The following is a 20878-nucleotide window of genomic DNA, read 5'->3' as shown; positions in this document are numbered from 1 at the left end:
CCTGGGCATGGCCATTGGGCAAGGGGGCATGACTCCTGTCTTTGCTAAGACAGGAGTCATTTCTATGGGGTTTGGGAGTCGAAAAAAATGGCGCAAATCGGGTTGAAGCGAAAAATTTGCCTCAGCCTGACTTGCCCCATTTTTTGGCGCCCAAGCTCCATATCCCCCTACGCCGGCGCTGCCTGGTGTACGTCGTTTTTTTTCATGCACACCAGGCAGCGCCGGCATCTAACGCCGGCTAACGTCATTGATTAAATACGGCGCCCGCATGGTGCTTCAGAATGGCGTTAGCCGGCGCTAATTTTCTTGACGCAAAACTGCGTTAGCGCAGTTTTGCGTCAAAAAGTATAAATATGGCCCTAAGTTTACGACTTTTGGTATTCACAAAGGGCATTTACAAGTAGTATCTTTACGTCCACACTTAGGGTGGAGTCTCCACACTCCGGGCAGAGTATGTCTAATTGAGTACACCTGCACACTAGTAACACCACTTGCAATCCCAGCACTATAGACCACATAAAAGCAGCCCTCAAACAAGGTCCTGGTTTGTCCACACTGACATTTCAGCTGCCTGCCCTGCGTTTTGCCTCCACCATGACACCACTGAGGAGAGAGAAGGATTATACTGAGGAGGAGACCACCATGATACTCCAGTTCATAGTGAGGAACCAGAAAAGACTTCATGGTCTACAGCCCTACTGTAGCAGTGCCACACAGAAGGAAGCCCTGAGGCAGCATTTGGCTACTGCAGTAACTCCACGGGGGGAGGCCATCTGTACAGTCACAGAGATTAAGAAGAAGTGGCAGGTTGAGAAGAGGCGGGTGAAGGAGAAGTACAGCAGGATAGAGGTGGCCATAGCTCTCCCAGGTGGACAAACTGGACCCGCCTCCAACTCACCACACTTGAGAGGAACGTCTTCTCCACCATAGACACCTATCTGCTCCATACGCTGCCAGTGAGTGATGACCTCAATGTGGTGCCAGGTAATATGTAATGATCCTAACAATGACACTAAATGATCAATGTCTGTGATACACAAAAAATTTGCCCATGGATGTTGAACCAAGCATGTGCAAATTGCATGGTGAGTCAGAACCTCATGTGTCTTACTAAGGGCCACATGTAGGTAGCTGTTTGCACGTTGCAAACAGCGAATTTAGCTGTTTGCGACATGTAAAAAGCACATCGCAATACACAAACCCCATTTTGCGATTCTGTAACCTGGTTACCGAATCGCAAAACGGGATTGCGACTTGCAATTAGAAAGAGGTGTTCCCTTCCTAATTGCGACTCGCAGTGCAATGTAGGATTGTTTTGTGACCGCGAACGCAGTCGCAAACCAATCGCAGTTTGCACCCATTTCAAATGGGTGCTAACTCATTCACAAAAGGGAAGGGGTCCCCATTGGACCCCTTCCCCGTTGTGAATGTCACTGTAAACATTTTTTCAGAGCAGGCAGTGGTCCTGTGGACCACTGCCTGCTCTGAAAAAATGAAACTAAAACATTTCATTTTTTTGTTTTTGTAATGCATCTCTTTTTCCTTTAAGGAAAACAGGCTCCATTACAAAAAAAAAAACTGCTTTATTGAAAAGCAGTCAAAGACATGGTGGCCTGCTGTCCACAGCAGGCCACCATCCCTGTGAGGGCCGCCATTCGCAAGGGGGTCGCAAAATGCGAACCACCTCATGATTATTCATGAGGTAGGCATTTGCGACCCCCTTGCGAATCGCAGAAGGTGTTAGGGACACCATCCAACATTCGGATTTGCGACTCGCAAATTGCGACTCGCTCTGACTCGCAATTTGCGGGTCGCAATTCTGAAAGTTGCTACATGTGGACCTTAGTTCACTGCACTATAAATCCAAGATTCCTTTGTGATGGGAATCACAACTTCAAACTCCTCAGTCTCAAACAGTGATCCATCACAGTTGCTTCGTTCACTTAACACTGCCAAACGGCAATAGATATTGACCCTCATTATGAAATTGGTGGTAAATCCCAGTTACCGCCACACTAACTACCGCCAACTTATCGTTGCGGCGGCGGATATCCGTTCACCATATTATGACACACTCACACCAATCCGTCACTATTCAGCCACATACACAATTCCGCCACACCAAAGGTTAGTGATAAACTGGCGGCATCAAAACCCACACCGTTACGCCAACAGAACAACACCCATCACATTATGACCCACGAATCACCATGCCATGGCACTTCAGCCGTCCGAGGTGGTAGGGGAAGGGCTGGAGCCTCCCCCCACCACTGGCAGCACCACCACCTGCACCGCTGCCAGCACCGCCACCTGCACCGCCACCTGCACTGCCACCTACACCACTGCCAGCAACAGCAGCCTCAGTGGGCAGCTGTCCGAGGCTGCAGGGAAAGGGCTGGAGCCTCCCCCCACCACTGGCAGCACTGCCACCTGCACCGATGTCAGCATCGCCACCTGCACCGCCACCTTCACCGCCACCTGCACCACTGCCGGCAGCAGTAGCCCCATTGGGCAGCCATCCGAGGCTGCAGGGGAAGGGCTGGAGCCTCCCCCCACCACTGCCAGCACTGCCACATGCACCGCAACTGCCACCACTGAGCAGCCGTCACCGCCGGTAGACAGTGTGTATTCGTGCCTAAATGGGCTGTAGTGCGTCCTGGCCCCTGCAACAACTGTAGGTGTGACACCCAGGTGAGAGACTGTGACCTTGCACCATCCAGGATCTGCATCGCTGGGCACAAGGCTCACTCCAGAAACAGTGGAAGAAGGCATCCACTCACCCCCCCTCCTTGCCAGAATGAAGCACACTGGGCAAAAAGCCCCCTCCAGAATCAGTGGAAGAAGACATCCACTCACCCCCTCCTTGCCAGGGTGAAGCACACTGTACACAGAGCCCCCTCCAGAACCAGTGGAAGAAGGCATCCACTCACCCCCTCCTTGCCAGGGTGGAGCACACTGGGCACAAAGCCCCCTCCAGAACCAGTGGAGAAGCCATCCACTTGAGAGACTGTGGCTTTGAACTCCCCAGGACCAAGCAGTGGGCAAACCACCCACTAGAGAGACTGTGGCCTTGCACTCCACAGGACCAACCAGTGGACAAACCACACACTAGAGAGACTGTGGCTTTGCACTCCCCAGGACCAAGCAGTGGGCAAACCACCCACTAGAGAGGCTGTGGCTTTGCACTCCCCAGGACATTGCAGAGGGCATATAGCCCCCTCCAGGAGCAGTGGCTTTTTACCATCTTCCGGCTGAGATACCCCCCCCATCCCCTTCCCCCTGAGGGGCCTGTGTATCTTCGACCTGATGCCCCAGCAGTGGTCTCTCTGTATTGAGGCAGGAGTCAAGTGTGGCCTTTGCCTATGTGTTATGGCCCTGTGGGCCACGGACATTTTGGACCGGGCATTGTCCCTCCATTTGTATTTATTGTAGATACTGTTTTGTGCTTTAAGGACGTATTTCTCGAGATTTATATTATTACACTGGCTTTACTCACTTCCTTTTGTCCTTGCGTTATTCCTGAGGGTTATGGGGTGGATATGTAATGTTGTTGCATCTGTTTGTGTGTATGGTGTTGGGGGAGGGGGTGGGGTGCGGGTGTTGCGTGTTGCACGTGTGTGTCACTCTCTTTTTCCTCCCCCCATCCCTTGTGTGCTAGGTGCGGTACTCACTGTGGTCGTCTTCGCCGCCGTTAGTATTCCTGGTGTAGGAGGAGTTATACCAGCATGGGGAACACCTGCAGTTCAGGCTCTGTGGCATTGTGGTTCTTCCTAGAGTGTCCATAGGTGAGTCGTTTCCCTTCTGTGTACTGTTTCTGCCGTGCTTTTGATGGCGTTGGTACTGCCCTGGAAAAGCTGGCGGATTGGCTTGTTGTAATACTGTGGGCAGTACATTGTCTTCTGCCTGGCTGTTGGCGGTTACCTCCCCGGTGCTTGTTGTTACCGCCGTGGCGGTAGGTGTGTTAAAGTGGCTGTCTGTGTTGGCAGTTTCCACCATGGTCAAAATTCCATTTTTTTAACTGCCGGCCTGTTGGTGGTATTACCTCCGCTTTATCACCGACCTCCAGGGTTGTAATGAGGGCCTAAGTATGGTGTCACTTACTTCTCAAGCTGATGGATCGGGGACAACATCTGTTGATGCAAAGATCATTTGACTTTACCCTTGTGTTGCACCACATGATATTCTAAGGCAAATACTTAGCCTGTGCTGAGGAAGATGAGCCACTTGAGGAAGAAGGACCATTCACCAGTAGTGTGTGACAGGCAATCCAAGGGGAGAACCCACTCCTCTTCCAAGCAGCCTTGTCAGCTGTCAGAAATGCACAAGAGGAGGAGGAGGAAGTAGAGGAGCATGAGGAGGAAGTAGAGGAAGATGAAGAAGATCTGGCGCTGTTTGCAGAGGATGATGAGCATAATCCCATGTCCACCTGGTTCGACCAGCAGGATTGTCCATTCCCAGCAGTCAGCCAACCAGTCACACCATTCACATGTCCCAATATAACCATCAATCCCTCACAGCCCTCACATCCAGGTCAGATTAATTGGTTCCCATGCACACTCCTTCCATGACACTGCCTCCCAGGCCTTCTCTCCACCATCTTAGGGACCTGCTGCCCCTGATGAGGAGCAGGTAGACCCTAGGCACTAATCTCCTCCATACAACTTCCTACCTGCCACCCCACTCCCAGTCCCACTGGCGGACCTGGCAGTCGCATATGAGGCCGCGCCATGCAGAGGGGGCTGTCAGATGGTCATGGGGACAGTGGGAGGAGGATTCCTTTCAACAGCAGGCTGATGCGAGACAGGACATTCATGCCATAGTCTGTCTGACATTTCAGACTCACTACAGGGCATGCGCCAACTACCAAAGATGGACCACAGAATGACCCAGGTATTGGACAGGATGGATAAATCTTGGCAAGAAATGTCAAAGAAGAGAAATGACATCATAACCACTTGGGCATGATGAGGATGGAGGGCATGCTGAAGAAGATCCAAAATCTACCTTCTTGGTCAACACATGGAGGGTTACCGACACATTTACCTGCACCACAACCTGCACTGGCACCCGCCAACCTTCAAAGGCACCACTCTCCCTTGCACATGCCCCCCACTGCCCAGTCATGTCTCCTTCCTGCTCATTCACATCCCCCACCTGTACAGCCAAGATCACCCCCTGTCTAGGCACCTCCCCCACTTGTATAGCCACTATCACTCCATTCAGGCACCTCCCTCACATGTACAGCCACCATCATCTCCTGCACAGGGGTACCTCACCCACCTGTAAAGGCACCCTCATCCTCTGTCCAGGCACCTCCCCCACCTTTAAAGGCAGATGCACCACATCCACTCACACCTTGGAACCCCAGTAAACACACTTACTCACAGCGATTCTCATCACCACAATTGAAAAGTCTCAAGAGAGACCCCCTATGATCACTGTAAAATATGTTACCCACAATAAATGTAAAATGAAAGATATTCCTCACAAGTCAACACTGAGTTGCGTAGTATGTGATGATGGTCAATTGGTTACCTTGGTTGCAGACCATAGATGTGGCAATAAATGTGTGTGAGTGACACATGTAGATTTTTAGGTCCAGCCGTGAAACAAGATATCATGTTGAAAGCATAGCCAAACCACTCCAGAAGTAAACTTCCATACTTTGAATCCAGCATTTGCAATTGACTACACAATATATAAAGGTTAGACCAAAAAAAATACTTTTTAGATTAACTGGAAAAATGAATGCAATTAAATAACTGTCTATTGGAAAAGGAGAAAGGAAATCACTTCCTGGAATGCATCCACAGGAGTGACAATAAAGGGATAGGTTTAGGTCACACATGAGGAGTGTGGGGTTTTGGTGGCAGCCACTTGGAGGGGGACTAGTGGCAGGGGGTGCAGCTGGAGGCAGTTGGTGACAGGGCCTGCTCTTGGGAAACATCAGCTGTATCCAGTTCTTGTGTGTCAGGGGGAGAGTCAAATTCCCTCCCACCCGGCCAGAGGTATCCAGATGTGTGCCCCCCCTAGAGTGCTTCACCCTCCACCCAGTCTGTTGCACTTGTTGTAGGCTCTGTCCGGCTGGATACACAACCCCTGCCTGATAATATTCTGGGTCCCTCCTCCTCCTCCTCGCCTTCACTAGAGGAAAGAGGTAGTGCCTGCCGACGTCCTGAGGATACCCTGCTCTGCCCCTGGTCCTGTTCCTGCTGTTGTTGCCCAGCAGGGTCCAATGAAATAAAAGTCAAAACATTATATAGATGAAGCAAGTTCATACTTTGTTCTCCTTTGATCTTACTAAACAATTAGATATGTCTTGGAGCCAAAATGTATGTGTACTATTACTGTGGTGTCCTGAAATAACTCACACATTGAGGTCTGTCACAATTTTGGGAAGTATATGCTTTTGTACTGACCAACCCTCACCTTCAGCATTATTGCAATCAGTGTTTCCTGACTTTGCTATATACTTATCTACCAATGTCAGTCTACAAGTGAAGATGGGATACAGTCTATATACCCACACCTACGCATGGATCTACGATCTATGATCATCCTGTAATGTGCAGTCTTAACCATGTTACACTTACCATTGAATACCATCTGATGTGTAGCGTTGCCTGATACAACACTAATGCTGGATTGGGTGAACATATACAAACAAGGGCTTGGATATGACCTTTGCTGAGGTGTGAGTCTAAGTATTGGAATAGTCCTGACAACACCAGACACTCTAAATGGCAAGTGCAACATTTAGCTTGTCTAGACTGCTTGTTGGTGCTGTACACTGGTTGGCACTTGTGCATAGTTAGTACAGCTAGCTAGACATTACATATGACATATGGGCGACTGTTGGGAAGATGTGTGCATTTATTCACTCTTGGAAATGTTGGTATAATTTTGAGAGAGGCACGTATCCTAAAGTCGACCTTTACTCCAAGGTACATGATATAATACTTTACCCCGATAGAACACAAACGAAAGGCATGCATGATACAGCATCCAACACCCAAAGGCTTCTTGTCCTCACTCTGCACATTGTCTGGCCCATTCCTTTCCCATTGCACAGAGCAGTTATAAGGCCCTTGGTCTACCAGTCATGGTGCTGGCATTTATTTATTCAAATGCAACTTTGGGGGTCATTTCCCCATTTGTGTTCAGAACAATACAAGTCCCAGGATGCACTCTGGGTACTGCATTCAATGTGCACAAATAAGGCATTGGCCTTGTAAGTACTGGAGCAATCGCTTAGATTACGTGAACGATGACATAAGACACATGATGGTACAGCTCTGTCACATCTCACATTATGCAACCTAACACATAATGCAGACCATGCACTTACCTGGTCTATGCTGCTCATACTCCTCCAGCTGGGCATGGAGGGTCAGCCAGGCTGCCCTCCGGGCTGTCCTGTACAGTGGCATAAGGCTGGCCCTGTGCATGTGGGGCTGGGAGGAATGGCCCAATAAATCCTGGGAATTGATACGGTCCCAGTGTTTCAGGTCCTCCCAGCGCTTGCAGGAGGTTCTGGCCCGCCTATGGTACATGCACACTGCAGTGCTGTGTTCCGTAATGTCAGCCTAGACTCTGCTGCATGCTGTATTGCTCAGCAGATCCTCTGGACCCCCAGAAAGCTGAAGGTACTTATCAAGCACCTCGCCAGCTAATATGCTCAATTCACCTTCACTGGAGGGGGCCTTCTCATCAAGTCCCTCAGCTATGTTTGGGAGCAGTTTGGATGAACAGAGCAGCAGGCTAGCAGAGAATCTTATTTGGGAATGGTGATGACTCAGAATTACCATAAAATGGATATCTGTAACTTCTTGTCATGAACTTCCTGCCTTGTAGTTCCTGTTTGTCATTTCCTATATGAAAATAATGGGTTAAGGCCCGTTGACGGATTCTCTGCCCTGAGTGTGAAGTTTCCACACCCGGGGCCTACTCTCTGCACCAGAGGCTCCACACTTGGGGCAGAGACTCCAGACTTGGGACAGGAAACAAGGTTTAATCAGAAGAAAATCAGAAAAAAAGTAAAAAGAAGGGCAGGAAGTTCAATTCAGGAAGTGGAGAGTGTTTAGGCTCACACTACATCACATTCCAGCACAGTTTGCCCCTCTGCCTTATGGTATATGGTGTCCACATTTTGCACTTACATCAAAGAAGACTAGTGTTTCACCAAGGTTGGACCAGGTAGTGTTGTTTATCACTAGGCACATAGGCCCTGGTTCACAAACGGCCTCTGCACTCATGTTGGAGGCCCCTAGGTCATGTGGGAGTCATTGCACTCGGGGTAGAATCTCTACAATGAGAATTCCAAGTGCGGGGGCCCACTGTGAATCAGGTCCATACATGTGTTTCTGGATTTCAACCTTCATCAGTAGAGAGCAGCATTCCCAAACCCCTTCAATACATGGACGGGCAGGCATCCATTTTATGGTCATTCCGAGTAATCCTCACCTTCAAGCAGAATCCTCTACCATCCTGCTGCACTGTTGAACTCACCTCACCCAACATGACGTAGGGATCTGAGGACAGGTACCCACACATTCTGTGAAACTGATATGACCATACTAATAAGGGGGTGCTTGATAGGTAATCTCTGCATTTTGTGGGCCCAGAGTAATAGTTGAGTGCTGCAGTGCACAATGAGATCTGGAGCCCTATTACACATAAGATGCACTTTCTCTATTTCCACCACAGTGCACCTTAAAGCAGGTGCACCATACATAAACAGAGAAAGTCTGCCCTATTACATTGAATGTGGTGCCCCCAGGACAGGCGCAAACTCGAGCTGCCCTGGGGAAGCGCCGGCAAGTGAAAAACAGAGCAGCTTTGAAACTGCTGCTCCATGTAGCACTGTGCATGCGCAACCAGGATGCACGTTTAAGGGAGATTAGAGATGCCCTCGCAGACAGTTGCAGTTAGTGACTGCACCTGCCTGCAGGGGGATGTCTGTGGGGTCCGTTGGACCCCCTTTCTCCCTTCCAGGGGGCTGCCATCAGGAAGTGGAATGATGGTGCCCCACGTTTTATGTGATGCACTGTCAGTGCACCTCCTGACAGCTTCTTTGCCTCTGCACCTACCTCTAAAATATGGGGTGGGGGCAGAGGTAAAGGAATTTGCTCATTTGCATGGGCTATGCCCCTATGCAAATGAGGGGACACCCTCGCTGGGGATAGTGCAGACGCTATATGTATGCCAGCGCTATCTGTATTACAGAAAGGGCAACACAAGCATCTGTGGCCTTTCTGTAATACAGAAGTGCCCTGGGGGTGCATAGAGTGGTGGCACATACCTATTGCGAACCTGGGACACTTTGCAGAATAAAGCCACTGTAGTGTATTTGCTCCGTGCTGCAGGGTAGTGTGTCTTTGTACCTGCGATGGTCCTAGGTGTGCCATAGGTGTAGGGTGTGTGTGTGTGTGTGTGTGTGTGAGTTCAACATTACCAGCTCAGACATCAGCAGCCACTCCATGGCATATATCGCACGATGTACCTATTACATTTGTGACATATCATCATAGGGGTACATTAGACCTGCATGTGTGATGCATTCTGCATTACACACAATACAGACTCCTTAGCCATTTTTGAATGGGACCAGTAGGTGTTAGTCGGATTCAGGAGGGATGCCATTTCTAATCACACAGCCCTGCCAAGTTTCACAGGTGCATGATGATCAGAATGAATTCTGGACGTGTTGTCTTTTTCATTCCACAATGAAACAGGAACACAAGTCCCAATTTCCACTATAATTAACCACATGCCTGGAGTGGCACATCACATGAGCAGCTGCCAAACATGGCAGCTACGAACATGGACTATCTATGTATATGCACTTGTCCACTTGTATCATGGTGTACATATGACAGACATATTGCCACATGATTTGCAGCACACACACTTATGCAAGGGGCCTGATTTACAAAGAGCCTCTGCCCTCATGGTGTAGGTCCCCCAGTTGAGGGGGAGTCTCTGTAGATGGGGCAGGACCTCTGCACTGAAAAATCTCATTGCAGCAATTCTACCTTAAGTACGGAAACCTCTACCTCTAATGTGGCACCTTCGCCCCAGCGCAGAGGCCCTTTGTGAATCAGACCCTCCTTGTGAAAATGTCCAGGGAAGTCTCACACATGCACTGACATTTAATCCCCTGAATCAATGTAGCCCTAAGAGATGTTGTCCACACTAAAAACTGTCATGTTCACATAACGTACTGCATGACCAGTCTTTTGACTCTTGTCAAACTATGTCCCATATTTATACTTTTTGACGCAAACCAAAAAGTTTACCGCCAGCTAACGCCATTCCTACGTGCCATGCAGGCGCCTTATTTAAGGAATGACGTTAGCCGGCGCTGCGGACTGGTCTGAGTAAAAAAAAAAGACTCAAACCAGGCAGCGCCGGCGTAGGGGAAAATGGGGGGGGGTGCATCAAAAAATGGTGCAAGTCAGGTTTGAGGCAAAAATCATGCTTCAAACCGGACTTGTGCCATTTTTTGACACACAACCCCCATTGAAACGACTCCTGTCTTATCAAAGACAGGAGTCATGCCCCCTTGCCCCCTATGCCACTTTAAAAAAATAAAAAAATACTTACCTCAACTTACCTGTACTTACCGGGGATAGGTCCCCCCATCCATGGGTGTCCTCCAGGGGTGGGCAAGGGTGGCAGTTGGTGTCCCTGGGGGCAGGGAAGGGCACCTCTGGACTCCTTCCATGGTCAGAGACCATGGAAGTGAGCCCACAGGTCCCTTAACGCCTGCCCTGACCAAGGTGTTAAAAAAACGCCGCACATCAGGCTGTGCGCCGTTTTTTAAGGCCTGCCCCCTCCTGTGTGTCAAAATGACGCTGGAGTATAAATAAGGCGCACAGGCCTTAAAGTCATTTTTTGGGCGGGAACGCCTACCTTGCATGTCATTAACACAAGGCAGTTTCCAGCAACCAAAAAATGACGCACACAGAGGAATTTTGACGTCCGCAGGCTCGGGTGTCAAAGTTTAAATATGGTGCACGGTTTGCGCCGAATGTGCATCAAAATGTTTGACACACATCCGGCGCAAACAGAGTATAAAGATGCCCCTATGTTGTTTACAGACAATATGTATGGCTTCCAAAGTAGTCTCAGGATGGAATTTGTGGACAGAGTGCTACAAATCTAACTATTATCATTGACAACAGACTGCAAACCACATGAAGGTTGTCAACCATGTTGTTCAGTTGAAAAAAGTGTCAACCAGCTGGTCACGCACCTGCATACCCTGCCTTCTGTTTTGTACAATGGCCCAGTTGCCTGGATTCAGACCTAGAGGAGGGTCCAGAGGTATGTGTAAGCCATGTTTTAATACTATGTTGTGCAAAACACAGCAGGCTATTATCTTGCACACAACCTGAGGATCAATTCCTCTGTACAGTCAAGGCATATGAATCTTGACTTCAGGAGACCGAAACTGCCATCAATTATGGCTCCTGTACATATGTGTGCCCCATTGTACCTCAACTGAGGTGCAGTGGTTGCACGTCTGTATGGTGTGAATAGACAAGGGGAGAGTGCATATTCAGCATTGCTTGAGGAGGAAAATGAGGTAATATTTGGACATGTCCCTCTTATACAGTACATGATGAATGAAATTGTACATGCTGTGTCTGTTGGGGGCATGTATGTGGCATGGCTTAATGGTTGTGTATTTTAAAAAACAGTTATACATATCAGACTTGTGCGGTGCTTGGTACTTACTCAGTAGCCACATATTACCAAATTCTTCCACTGCCATCCGCCAGGCAAGAGGTGACCTGGGGAATAGATAGCTGTCATTGGCACTGCCTGGGAACACTGCGTGGACAACAGTAAAGCTACCACTGGCATCACAGACATCCTCCACATTGATAGAGTGCCAGTGGTGTCTGTTGCAAAAGATGTGTGCATTGTGACGAGGTGGCTGAAGAGCCACTGGAGTGCAATCAATGGCACCTAGCACACATGGGAAGGGGGAAAAGAGGTAGAAATCTCTAGCTTCCTTTTGCCTTTTGGCCACTGTATGAGGCATTCACATGTGGAGATGGGCTCTCCTATTGATTCAGCTCAGTACCTGATTCAAATATCAGGACTGGCTTGCCTGAGAGATGCCCACAAGGTCATCGAACAATCTCTGGAATGACCCCATACCAAAACATGGAGAGCTGCTAGGATCTTTACATAGGCTGGGATGGCGTGGGAGCGCCAGGTCACAGAGCCACGATCCTGCTGCCACTCACAAACCATCTCTGAGATGACATCAGAAGGAAAACGGTATCTGGCCCTGACATCTTGGCTGGACACCTCAAAGAGGTTTGTCCTTTGTCTGGAAATCCTCTCTACTCTCCTCCTACTCCTCCTTCTCCTCAAATCGTACTGTCGCATGGCAAGGGGCAAAACAACAAACACATTCAGTGACATGTTGACAGGTCTGAAAGGGTTTGTTCGTGACAGCTCTGCTTTTATGTGTGCAGCAAGGCAGAGATTGGCATTTGGGATGAGGAGTTTCAACTGGAGCTCAGTGGGAGATGGTAGACACTGGCAGGTGTATCAGGATGAAAGATAACTTCTTCTACCCCTAGTGTGGAGGTTCTGCCCGAGTTTGGAGATGTCGCCCCGAATGCAGAGATTCCACCCCGAGTGCAGAGAGTCTGCCCCAAGTGCAGACGTAAAAATACCACTCGTAAATGCCCTTTGTGAATACCGAGAGTCATAAACTGAGACCAAAAGTCTAATGGGCATATTTAGCACCATTCAGCACCACATTAGCACCATTTTTTTATGCTAATGTGGCATTAGAAGACCAAAAACGAAGCACCACGTTTACAGAGCAGACATTAAAAGGAGGCTTCTATTGGTTACAGTGGGCCTCTGGGAGCTTTGCAGGATTGGCGTCACAATTTTTTACGCTTACCCTGCAAAGCGTCGGACTACCCAGTTGAATAAACACATCTACTCATAGACATGAAATGAGAAAGCCCTTTGATACATCTGGCCTCTATTAGGAACAGGGTGGACTATCCCTGCTTAGAATGTGCTGTCCCCACAGCAGGCATGAGCTTGTGTCTTCAAAGTCGCTCTATGTTTCACAGCGCAGACAGCATTTTAAGGAAGGAGAGAAATTCTCTGCAGGGGCAGTGGGTGACTACACCCGCCTGCCGGGGGATTTCTGGTAAATCTATGGGAATTCTTTCCCCTCTTCAGAGGGCTGCCTTCAGGAGAGGCATTGTAAGTGTGCCTCCTAAGGACCTGTTTGCTTTTACGTCTGCACCCATGTCTATAATATGAAACAGGCGCAGAGGCAAAGAGATTCTTACATTTGTATGGGGCCACGCCATCATGCAAATGAAGGAATGCCCTCCCATGATAGCGCTGGTGCTACATGTGCACCAGTGCTATCGGTATTAGAGAAGGCGATGCACAAGCATTTACGGCCCCTTCAGTGATACCATTGTGTCCTAGGACTGCAGAATGTTGTTGCATCCCTGGGCCACAAAGTATAATATGCCACCTGGCCCTTTATTCTTTGTAAATTCTTCATTAAAACTTAATAAGTATTAAGTTATTTTATTATTGGTCACACAGTCTTCAAAGAGAACTTATTCATATTTCCTTGGCTGTAAACACAAAGCCAATACTTTCTTGCGGTGGGCATTGTACCATGCCAGGATCCCACTACATTCATCGACAGGAGCTGGTCGCAGTAAAAAAGCAGAAATATTATTCTCAAATGTGTGTCCACTATGAAACCCCAATAACTTGAAGAATGGCATTCAAAGTATCGGGAATACATTTCTTAATATTTTTTTTAAAGTTAAGATGTCCAATATCCTCAACCCTGACCCACTGCAATATTGATCTCTTGATCAATCCTTTGAAAGAGGGGTGGAGCCTTGTCTGATCATTAATCAAATCTGGTAGGCCTAATTCCTGAGCCGGTCTGTTAAAGTGTAGCAATAAAGGGTTTAATTTCAAAGTTATTGTTAGAAGGCCTAGTGTAGTACTCTTTTCAGATCTTCTGATGTGGGATAACAACTGAATTATATCCTGGATTAAACATAATTTGAAAAGACACAGTCCGAGCTCTAGTCTAATGGCCTAGACAAGAATAGAATTGTTTAGCAAAAAGGCTTTCTGAGGATAGTCAACACTTGTTTGTCAAACCATTTGAACAGAAAATGCTTCCAAGTTGGAGAGCCTCATGATACCTGTTGAATTACCGTGGCAATATACGCTCTGAGTAAGGTTTAAGTAATCTCTACTTGTTAAATCCTACATCCTTGGTATGGTCTTCCCCTAATCTGTTTGTTTTCACCTCCCCAATTTTCAGAATTTCGTTTTTGTTAGTATTAGGACTCTGTGAACTTAACCACTGTTAATCAGTGCCAAAGTGCTGCTTCTCTCTTCCTAAAACCTGGTACAATTCTCTTACTTGTGACTGGCATAAATGATTTACCTATAAATGATTATCCTGCGTATAAGGTAATATATGTACCCAGGACCTCTAAATTTAAAGCTACTAGTGAGGCTGCAGCACTCATTGTGCCACCTACTTTACATAACTAGGCTGTAACAAACTCCTATCTGTCAAATAAAGTAAAATTGGGATACCTTTTATGTGTTTTTGTCCTTGTTCCACAATCATTTAAAGCCCAACCTTGGTTACCCCGCCGAAGTGCTAAGGAACTCCTCCCTGGAGTGGCGAATGTACCTCGACTCAGCAAAGAGGTGGTGTAATCATTGGCCAGATAGCGTTTTCTTGCCAAGTTACAAAGGGAGACCACATCTTTTCGGCGTGTTTATTTTTACGACCTAAATCAGGTTGGCTCATCTACCTTGCTGACTTTATCCAGTCTGATTCAAATGGTGGAAATGATGAAGTCCATTTCTTACAAATTTCCCTTCTAACAAACAATATAAAAAAAGAACATCAGGCTTCTTTAGTGTTTGATCAAGTAATTCAGTGTCATATCTATCCCAAAAAAGTAAGGGCAAGGCATCCCTGTTTTCAATATATCCTGAGCTTTTTACAGGAAGTTCTTGCATTTTTTGATGGCCATATAGAGCAAGAGGCCCTCCCTTGCAACTTCTTAACCTGTCTAGTTGGGAATAACAGCAGGATTGTATTGAACAGGGAGATCAACTTTTGGAGGATCTTCATTTTAATAAGATTCACTCTGCCATAAATAGCTAGGGGAAAATTCACTCATCTTCTTAGCAACCGCTCAATCTCCTTATTGATTTTTAGTGAGATTAGCCTCCAGTAGCTCATCAAGGTTTTGCGTAGTTAAAATCCCCAGATATCTAATCTGGTCTTTCAAGTAGAGGGTGGCACTTATCTTTAGCCACCCCATTACCCCTGTTATTCCTTCATGAGTAGTGTAACCTGAAATGTTCCCAAATACCATACATGCTGCTCAAACCTGATGAAAGAATATTCTGGGTTTGTAGTATATATAACTAAATTACCTGCATAAAGAGTGAGCTTAAGTGAAATGTCAGCGTAAACAAAAGGAAGCATAGACTGATCTAAGCAGATTGTCTAGGCTAATGACTCTACGTAGAGATCAAATAGTAGTAGCAAGAGCGGGCATCCTTGCCTTGTACCCCCTTGGATCGAAAAGGAGCTTGTGAGGTCAGTATTAATCAGTACCTTAGCCATGGGAGTCCTATAAAACATTTAAATTCTCCTGATTGAATTATTGCTGACTCCAAAGCTCCTCAAGACCTGATCCGAACAAATGCTTTTGCAACATCTATGGTTGCTATATTAAGAGGGGAATTATTTGTCACTGCCAGTTCCATTGTCCCAGTAAGAAGAAGTGTGACTTTCTTTAAATGTCTGCCTGCTACAAAACAATGTTTTTGATCAGGGTAAAGGACTGAGTAGATGGCAGATGATAATTTCTAAGCTATGATTCCTTTTAAAATCGTATAGTCACAGTTCAATAAAGAAAACAGTCAGTAGGAGTCTGCCTTTTTAGAGGCCTTGTCTGGCTTTAGAATCATAACCAGAGTCACTTTGTACCAAGAAGGTTGGAATCCCCTTGTTGTGCAACGAAATGGCATTGAATAGGGGTTCTCCAAAATGGAACTAAGTCCTCAATCAACTGCTTATGCAATTCTGCAGGGATTCCATCTGGGCCTGCCGCTTTTCTTTTCTTTAACCCACTAACTTGGTTTCTGATTTCCTGGTCTGTAATTTCTTCCTGAAGAAAGCTTCTATATTCTTGAGCGAGAGAAAGTGATTTCTTATCTAACAACCATTCTTGCATTTTCAGGGGCTTGGGTCTATGTCTTCTTTATAAGCTGCTCTGGTATTATTTAGCATCTTTTACTTTATTTCTTCATTTCTAGTCAGCATCTTTCCTGTGCCTGAGTCCATCAGCTTATCAGTATCCTACTCAGATCTACCTTGGGCTATTATTCTAAGAACACCCACTGTTCTCACCCTGTTTAAAGTGTGTCAACTTGTCTTATACCTGAAGTCCTTAATTACACCTTAATCTAAAAGAAGAGTCGTTATTAGGCGTTCATCTCCTCAGTGGTTTAACGACCGGATATCTAAAGAAAGCTTCACAGCTACATTATCTGAGATTATTGCCAGAGACTGCCCCACCAATTTCATGAGATGAGTTTTCCAGCAGAAAGTAAATGATGCACGAATAGTGTCTGCACTTTTTACTATAGTAAGTGTAACCCCTTTAAGAGCCAGACTCCTCTCTCCATATATCGACTAATCCTAGATCTGCCTTTATATCCTTTAGCTTAGAAGCCATCGGGAGGCTAACCGCACAAAGACAGCAAGAACTAAGTGGGAAGATGGAAATTCTAAAGGCTCTGGGTGCTTCTGCTCAGTTCACATTTCTGGCTGTGTTGAAAGTCATGTGGTCTCATGAGATGTACAATCTTGGGGAGGGTCATGCTGACGAGCTGATCCGGATAATTAAACAATTATCAGCCTCTAAATGTTGATGAGCTAGCCAGAGATTAGGTTTGAGAGGACAATGGTAATAGTGTGGGGGAGATAAGCTCTGCTTTAAGATAGATAGGTGTTCAGTTGTAGTGGTTAGGGCAGTTGGTGAGATAATTACTTTAAAAGGTTTTCCTTTCTTTTTCTTTTTCTTTTCATTTTTATAAATGGGTCTGCACAGGATATTATGGCCCCAGTTGCAATGAAGATCACCATTTGAATATATTAGAGCAGCATTTGATGGACTCTCCTTCCCCATGTATAAGATGGAGGGATTTCAGTGTGGTTTTGAATTTTGACCTGGAGGGATCATCAAAGAGTAGTTATACAAGCATGACTAAAGTTAGGACATTGGGGTATCTTATCATATTTAATAAGTGCTAACGGGAGTCAAAGATCCACACTAATTTTGTTGCATATCTCTGCTGCTTTTGATACTGTTAATCATCAAATTATGCTGTAGAGACTTAAAGAAGTAGGAGTGCTGGGCAGTTGTCTGCAATGGTTTGAGTCCTTTTTTAACAAATAGATATCAAGCCCGACTCTGTCACCCCTTTCCGCTCTGAATTCAAGAAAGTGGAACCAGGAATACAGCAGACCTCATCTCTGAGCCCTATTCTATTCAATATTTATACTTGCCCTCTGTTGAAGATAATCAAATCTTAAGGGATCACCTTAGTGAATTATGCTTATGATACGCAACTGATGGTAACCTATGAGAAGAACAATTATGAGTCAATTGAGAATTTCCAGCTTTGTATAAAAGAGATGGCCGAGTGGCTTAAAAATAACCATCTCAGATTTAATGGAGGGAAAATGGGATTTCTCCTTCACATCCTTTCTTCCCAGCCATGGGAAGACACCAACAATTTACAGCCCTTCAAAATGGTGCGCCATTTAGGCATCTATATGGATGATCACCTGACCCTTGGGCTACGGGGAAACCTGAGGAAGGTTGTACCTTTGTTGCCCAGCCAGGACGTAAGCTAGCGGTCCAACGGTCTATATTGAGTTGACTGGACTATTATAAAGCACTTATGCTGGGAGTGCCATCATATCTTACAAATAGATTGCATAGGGTGCAAAAGCTTGCAGCCAAATTGGCCCTGAATATGTTGAGAATGGACTCGGCTTCGGCAGCTCAAAGAACACTACATTGGCTGTCAGGGGAGAAACAAATATTATTCAAATCTCTCGGCATACTCCACTGGGCAGTTAATGGTGTAGGACCAAAACTACTGCAAAAGAAGTTTTGATTTTATAAGCCGACGGGAAACCTCCGCTCTGCCACAACAAATCTGATTCAAATACAGAAGTTTAAGAAGGCTAGAGCGGGGGGTCCTTTAATATCAGAGCCACCCAGCTGTGGACCAATTTGGCAGCTGACCTTAGGGCCAATAGGAACTTGATCAGTTTTAGGAAAGATTTAAAAACCTGTCTTTTCCCTAAATAAGCGAAGGGACCTCAGAGAGGTCTCTGATGGGTCTGGCAGTCCTTGTTATACATGGTTTTCTATGTTTCCTCTGCTATGCTCACTATAGCGCTGTGAAGCCTGTAATGATAAATGCCACACTCTACAAATGATGGTTTAATCATTCATTCTTTCATTCATTCATTTATTCTAACCTTTGATTGGGAGCAGTTAGGAATATCATGTTTAAAACTCAATTCAATTGCAATTTAAAATCCCCTCTAATGGTAAAGTCTCAATTTTAAGTGACAATTCTGAAAATGCCACTTTTAGAAAGCCCTAACCATTTGGTGCCTGCTGCCAGTGTCCTAGGTCACATGACTGTGAATGGCTCTGATGTTATGGTTTGTGTATTCCTGCCAGTCGATGAGACAAAGCAGACTAGGTGTAGATAGGATGGACCATCCTGCAAGATCGATTGGGGGTGGAGCTGTTCCCTACACCACTTACATTTCAAAGGGCTTGCCTCCAGAACAAACCAAGGGAACTGGACACTAGTCTTGTGTCATACAAGATGTCTTGGAGCCCTGCGGGGGGAGGAAAGAACTGTGTGAACCAAGTGTGGGGTATCCCAGGATGTTCCTAACTTCAAAGGCTGGACCTAATATAAATATTGGACCGGCAGAACCACTCTTAAGTACACTTCTGGAGCTGTGGACACCACAGAAGAAGGGCTGCCTTGCTTCCCATAGGACTGCCATGCAGCTTAAGGCCAGCCTTGTTCTCGAGAGGACAGCCCTGCTGCTGTCAGGTTTACCTTTCGGCAGGAGTGAAATGAACACGCCGATGGTTCCCAGCTTTCCTGTGAACCAAGCAGACTCCAAAAGATGTCACACCTGATCCATGAGGATGAAGGGAAGCCTTGATCACAACCAGACCTTCCCAGTGTGATGTCAGGTATCTACCAGGCTATCTGTAAAAAGTAAAGCAACCTTAGTACTCAATACTCAAACATACCTTTTTCTAAATCTAAGTATACAAACTAGAATTACCTAATGTCTCTTCTCCCTTTCTTTGGTGCTGCTTCTTGTATGCTGAATTGGCTATGCCCACTTCTGGAATAAAGTCAACATAATTACTTCCACAGGAAATAAGCACACATATAGTTAGATATATCATAGTTCACTAAAACCTACCTAAGTGCAAGAGTTACTGTGATTACATAATCATTATTAATTCACATAACACGTTTCTTAAGCTACTCGGCTTTCTTTGTTCTGCAATTATAATGGTAATTGCTATCAGACTTAGCCAAGAGTCATTTGTAATGCATTAACAATATCTTGCTATGAGTCCCTACTTACAGCTAAACCATACTTCTGAATAAACAATAAATAATATCTGTTCCTTTGTTTTTAAGTGACAAATTGAAACAAAAACAGTGGCAGATTCACCAATCCTTACAACAGGATACTTTTAGATAAGAACTTTTTTGTCTTTAGAAAAATTAATCATGCACCACTATAATGACTGCTACATTGAAATAATGTTATTGTGTATCTGTTTTGCAGGTTTCAAGCGGAAGCGAAGAACAAACAGAATAGGCAACAAAATCCTAATCAGGTAATGATGTTTGCATGCCTGATAGTAATGTTACCAATCCTCAGGTTGCACCTTTCGAAATAATGCCAATCATTTACATTTCCTTTTTTGCAGGAGTCCAAGGAACATGGAACAGGATTGAGAAGACCAACACCTTTGATGGAAAACAACCCACCGAAAGATGCTGAGCACTCGGGAATGCGATGCAAAGCCAAACACAGGTGAGTAGGGAAAGCAGGAAACTGACGATGAGCAGTCGTCAAGACACAGCGTGCAGCCTAAAAAGGCTACATGCTTCATCTTAAAGGGTCTGCAGCATATGCTTACAGTGCCCAACAGCTGCTACCAGAGTACTGTCCTGCTGCTTGAGGTCTGCCCTGTTTCCAGGATGACTACCCTGCTGCTTGAGGCCTTATTTACTCTCTCAGAAGGATGACTGGACCTGCTTCTTTCATCCCAGGCAAACCTGAGTGACTGCAAGGGTCAGTTGACTGAACTTCTGTTACAGGAACACAACAAGCTCCAAAGGCCTCTATGCAACTGCCCAGCGGAACTACTGCAACTGCACCTGCCTGGACATGCACCTACACCAGCCTGAGCCCTACTGACCTTGGCTAGAATGACTCATTGGTCCAAAAAAGGTGCTTCCTCGGATCAGGGCCCCTTGGCTGGCATCGGAGTGCACTTTTCTGCAAGAAAAGGAAAAATCCTAAAGCTCTGAGCTGTCAGTGTGAAGCTCTGGTAAACCTGATTCTTTGGGCTACAGCAATCATGACCATCAACTGGCAAGGCAAAATGTGCACTTTGTGCTAACAGCCTGCTGTGAACACCAATAAGCTCCAGCAACAACTGTCTGCGACACCTGACTTGCT

This window comes from Pleurodeles waltl, chromosome 1_1 (genome assembly GCF_031143425.1).
Source record: "Pleurodeles waltl isolate 20211129_DDA chromosome 1_1, aPleWal1.hap1.20221129, whole genome shotgun sequence".
Taxonomy (NCBI): domain Eukaryota; kingdom Metazoa; phylum Chordata; class Amphibia; order Caudata; family Salamandridae; genus Pleurodeles; species Pleurodeles waltl.
The sequence above is the reverse complement of the archived record's forward strand: the minus strand, read 5'-3'. Positions refer to the sequence as shown.